We start from the raw sequence: 5945 nt of genomic DNA on the forward strand, positions 1-5945 counted from the left end.
AGACATCCCACTATCTACTGTGCTGCCTGTAATGGCCGTTGCCATTTTCAGTGTGTGGGCTGCACACTGTGCTCCAGAGGCCTCGCCTGACTGCGAGTCTACCCCAGAGGCTTTATTTGATCACGAGCTTACTCCAGAGGCCTCGCCTGTCCACGAGTCTACGCCAGAGGCCTCTTCTGTCAATGAGTCTGCGCCAATAGCCCCAGAAGTGACAGCTCCAGCTGCAGAACCTCCTAAAGGGGCGGCTTTTCCCCACGGACTCTCTGCCTGTCCTGTCATGGCCATGAAGGCCATTTATAACTTCCCTGCCACGCCTGCCCAAGAATCTGCGCCCATGCCCCCAGAGGTGTCAGCGCAAGCTGTAGATCCTCCTATGGGGGCGGCGTCCTATCATGAACTCTCAGCCTGTCATGTCACAGTCACAAAGGCCTATGATGAACTCCCTGCCCGCCATGTCACAATCAAGAAGGCCAATATTGAACTCTCTGCCTGTCATGCCACGGCCAAAGAAATCATTCGTGAACACACCGCTCTGCTATGGATGTCACTAGTTCCACTGTGGATATCTCTGCTCCTGCCTGCTCTGCCTGCTCTGCCTGCCCTGCATTGGCTCCTTGCTCTGCCTGCTTTGCCTGCCTCGCCATGGCTCCCTGTTATGCCTGCTCTGCCTGCCTCGCCATGGCTCCTTGCTCTGCCTGCTCTGCCTGCCCTGCAATGGCTCCCTGTTATGCCTGCTCTGCCTGCCTCGCCATGGCTCCCTGCTCTACCTGCTCTGCCTGCCCCACCATGGCTTCCTACTCTGCTACGGCTCCACGGCCCAGGTCCTCCAAGGCTACACTGTCTACCATTGCTCCACGGCCCAGGTCCTCCAAGATTCCACTGTCTGCCACAGCTCCACGACCAAGGTCCTCCAAAGTTCCACTGTCTGCCATTGCGCCACGGCCCAGGCCCTCCAGTGTTTCACGGTCTGCTACTGCTCCACGGCCCAGGTCCTCCAAGGTTCCACTGTCTGCCATTGCTCCACGGCCTAGGTCCTCCGAGGTTCCACTGTCTGCCACAGCTCCACGGCCCAGGTCCTCCAGTGCTTCACTGTCTGCCACTGCTCCATGGCCCAGGCCCTCCAGTGCTTCACTGTCTGCCACTGCTCCATGGTCCAGGTCCTCCAGTGCTACACTGTCTGTCCCTGCTCCACGATCCAGGCCCACCTCCACTGCACGGACCTGGTCCCCCGTCCCACCCCGTTTTGCCTCTGTTTCCCCACCCACCTGGACTATTGTTTTTGAGCGCCAGGAGTCGCTCCTGGGGGGGGGGGGAATCTGTAATGCCAAGCCAGCAGAGGGAGCCCTCACCCTAGTACTGCCTGCACGCTCCCTCTGCTGCTTCTACTGTCACTTCCTGTTTGGGACTATTTAAAGACTGACCATGTGCTCTATACTTTGCGAAGTATTGCCAGTTTCACCTGCCTTACCAAGCATTTGTTATTACTCTGATTACCTGTTGCTGTCTTGCTTTGTCTTTGGATTTCGAGTTTACGGATTACCCTTGTTGGATTGGTTGCTTTATTGGACTGACTTCACGGCATTTGACCCACTGCCTGTGTTATTACTCTGCTGCTTGGATTACGTTTACATTTTGTATACTGTTCGACTGCCTTTCCAGTTATTGACCCTCTGCCTGTTTCCACGTGTATGTTTGCTGTTGTTTGTAATAAACTTCTGCATTTGGATTCTAACGCCGCCTCAGCATCCACATTACACTGACATATCTGAAGAGGCACATGATAAGGTGAGATATTTACATTGTGTTTACGGGGGGAAAAAAACTGAGAAGAGGCACTAGAATAAATGAACTAATAAAAATAGTACAAGTATGTCTTTCATTATTCCGTTGTGATGAGATCACATGCAATACATTATGTCAGTTTTAATTACTGAGTATTGGCCTTGGATGAATGTTTGTGTTTCTCCTTAGAACATGAGAACGTGACTGCAGTGACGTCATCAGCCTGTTCCATCACCGCCACCCAGTGGAGGAATATGAAGCTACCGGCTGATAAACATGCTACAAAGTGACTCTGAAATACTTAAGATGCCTCCAGAGTGACAGTAACTCAAAAGCCACTGAACAACCTAGTCCATTCATGGGAATTCACTGTCCAGTTTTCAGACAGCAATAGGAAAGGAGCAGCTGGAGGAACTTTGAGAAGATGAAAAACAGAAGAACTTGAAGTTTCAGTCTAGGTACTTTAAAGTCCTAATTTTAATTTTGTCTTCCAACCAGCTCACAAGATGGCTGCTATCTCCAAGCCAGTCCACAAGATGGCCGCCATCCCAGAACCAGTTCACAAGATGGCTGCTGTCTCCGAACCACGCCACAAGATGGCCGCCATCCCAGAACCCGCAGCCAGCACTCGGACGCCGCCTGTGGTCATGATGGCCCACGTGCTGGATTCACCCCTAATGGCTGTATGGGCAGCTAAAATGGCGCTCCATCACGTCACGGCTGCTACTGAGTCAAGTCGAGTTGCAGCTCCAGTGTCAAGTCAAGCCTCCAAGTCCGGTCAAGCCTCCAAGTCCGGTCAAGCTTCCAAGTCCGGTCAAGCAACAGAGTCAAGTCAAGCCAGGGCAACACTTTCTGTGCCAAGCCAAGATACAGCTGTTGTTCTCCATGAGTCAAGCTGAGATACAGCTGTTCTCCATGCTCCAGGGCCTGCTCACGCCACGCCTGCCGCTCCAGGGCCTGCTCACGCCACGCCTGCCGCTCCAGGGCCTGCTCACGCCACGCCTGCCGCTCCAGGGCCTGCTCACGCCACGCCTGCCGCTCCAGGGCCTGCACCCGTCATGGCCGCCATCCCAGAGCCAGTCCACCAGATGGCCGCCATCTCCAAGCCTCTTCATAAGATGGCTGCCATTCCAGAGCCAGTCCACAAGATGGCCGCCATCCCCAAACCTGTTCACAAGATGGCTGCCATCCCAGAGCCAGTCCACAAGATGGCCGCCATCTCCAAACCTCTTCACAAGATGGCTGCCATTCCAGAGCCAGTCCACAAGATGGCTGCCTTCCCCAAGCCAGTTCACAAGATGGCCGCCATCCCAGAGCCACTCCACAAGATAATCGCTGTCTCCAAGCCATGCCTCATGATGGCCCACGTGCTGGACTCACCCCTAATGGCTGTGTGGGCAGCTCATGTCACGGCAGCTACCCCTGATTCGAGTCCAGCTGCCGATTCGAGTCCAGCTGCCGAGTCAAGTCCAGCTACAGCTGCTGCTCCAAAGTCCAAAGCTTCCAAGTCAAGCCAAGCTCCAGGGTCAAGTCAAGTTTCCAGTTTCTGTCAGGCTTCCAAGCCCAGTCGATTTCCAGGGTCAAGTCAAGCAACAGAGTCAAGTCAAGCCAAAGCTATTGTTCCCCTCGAGTCAAGCCAAGTCACAGCTGTTCCCCACGAGTCAAGCCAAGTCACAGCTGTTCCCCACGAGTCAAGCCAAGTCACAGCTGTTCCCCAGGAGTCAAGTCACGTTACAGCTGATGTTCCTGAGTCAAGCCATGATGTTCCTGAGTCAAGCCATGATGTTCCTGAGTCAAGCCATGATGTTCCTGAGTCAAGCCATGATGTTCCTGAGTCAAGCCATGTTGTTCCTGAGCCAAGCCAAGTTTCCAAGTCAAGTTGCTACTGCATTTCCTGAGTCCAGTCAAGTTACAGCTGCGTTTCCTGAGTCCAGTCAAGTTTCCGAGTCCAGTCAAGCTGCAGCTGTTATTCCAGCATCAAGTCAAGTTAAAGCTGTGTTTCCTGTGTCAAGTCAGGTCAGAGCTGCTCTTCCGAAGTCCAATCAGGTTACAGCTATTTCTCCTGTGTCAAGTAAAGCTAGAGCTGTAGCCCTCGAGTCAAGCAAAGTCACTGTTGACCTTCATGAACCAAGTCAAGCCACAGCTGACCTTCATGAACCAAGTCAAGCCACAGCTGATCTCCCTGAACCAAGCCACGCCACAGTTGATCTCCATGAACCAAGTCAAGTTGCTGCTGTCGTCCATGAGCCAAGTCAAGCCACGGTTGTTCTTCATGAGCCAAGTCGGGTTGCTGCTGTTGCTCCTGAGTCAAGTCCGGCCACGGCAGGCCTCCCTGAGTCAAGTCCGGCCACGGCAGGCCTCCCTGAGTCAAGTCCGGCCACGGCAGGCCTCCCTGAGTCAAGTCCGGCCACGGCAGGCCTCCCTGAGTCAAGTCCGGCCACGGCAGGCCTCCCTGAGTCAAGTCAAAAAACTGTTGTTCTACCAGAATCTCACCAGGTCCCCTCTGACCTTCTCAAACCACCTCCCATATCAGCTGACCACGCAGAGCCCACGCTCCCAAGCCACGCAGAGCCCACATTCACAAGCCATAAGTCCATAGCATCAGCACCCTCGAGGTCAACAGACACCCCACTATCTACTGTGCTGCCTGTAATGGCCATCGCCATTTTCAGTGTGTGGGCAGCACGCTGTGCTCTAGAGGCCTCATCTGTCCACAAGTCTGCTCCAGAGGCCTCGTCTATCAACGAATCTGGTTCAGAGGCCTCGTCTGTCCATGAGTCTGCTCCAGAGGCCTTATCGGTCCACGAATCTGCTCCCGAGGCCTCGCCTGTCCACGAGTCTACACCAGAGGCCTCGCCTGTCCACGAGTCTACGCCAGAGGCCTCTTTTGTCAAAGACTCTGCGCCAATGCCCCCTGAAGTGGCAGCTCCGGCTGCAGAATCTCCTCAAGGGGCGGCGTTTCCCCACGGACTCTCTGCCTGTCCTGTCACGGCCATGAAGGCCATTTATAATTGCCCTGCCACACCTGCCCAAGCATCTGCGCCCATGCCCCCGGAGGTGTCAGCGCAAGCTGTAGATCCTCCTATGGGGGCGGCGTCCTATCATGAACTCTCTGCCTGTCATGTCATAGCCAAGAAGGCCAAAGAAATCATTCATATACACCCCGCTCTGCCTGCGTCGCCATGGCTCCCAGCCCTACCTGCTCTGCCTGCCCCACCATGGTTCCCTACTCTGCCATTGCTCCATGGTCCAGGTCCTCCAGTGCTTCACTGTCTGCCACTGCTCCATGGTCCAGGTCCTCCTGTGCTTCACTGTCTGCCACTACTCCATGGTCCAGGTCCTCCAGTGCTTCACTGTCTACCACTGCTCCATGGTCCAGGTCCTCCTGTGCTTCACTGTCTGCCACTACTCCATGGTCCAGGTCCTCCAGTGCTTCACTGTCTGTCCCTGCTCCACGATCCAGGCCACCTGCTCTACATGGACCTGGCCCTCCGTCCCACCCCCTGTTTTGCCTCTGTTCCCCCACCCACCTGGACTGTTGTTTGAGCGCCAGGAGTCGCTCCTAGGGGGGGGGATTCTGTAACGCCAAGCCAGCAGAGGGAGCCCTCACCCCAGTACTGCCTGCATGCTCCCTCTGCTGCTTCTACTGTCACTTCCTGTTTGGCAGTATATAAGGACTCACCATGTGCTCTCTCGGTTGCGAAGTATTGCCTTGTTTTACGGACTCTACCAAGCGTTTATCTGTTTTCTTTGCCTTGTTTAGTTCCACGGTTTTGTTTCATGATCATCGTTTTGTTCGTTGTTTCTGTCTTAGTTTTACTCAGTTTTTTGCCATAGTTTTGTTCGGTTTCTTAGCTTTGTTTCTTTGTCACTTTTGGACTGCTCACTCTTGTTTTTTCGACTGTGCCTGTGTTTTGGACTATGAGTTTGTGTTGCCCTGGATATATCTGTTTGCTGGTATCGGACTCTGCCTGTTGACTACGATCTGTTCAAATAAAGCTCGCTTATGGATCTTACACGCTTCCCAGGGTCCTCATTACATGCAATTAAGAGTCAAAAACATTAAATACAAATAAAATCACTTAAAATATTCCTTGAAAGTATATCAACTTGAAAAAGTGATAAAGTGAATTGCAAAACTTTTTTTCACTTCAATGTTTATA

Source organism: Labeo rohita, chromosome 10 (genome assembly GCF_022985175.1).
Source record: "Labeo rohita strain BAU-BD-2019 chromosome 10, IGBB_LRoh.1.0, whole genome shotgun sequence".
NCBI classification, from domain to species: Eukaryota; Metazoa; Chordata; class Actinopteri; order Cypriniformes; family Cyprinidae; genus Labeo; species Labeo rohita.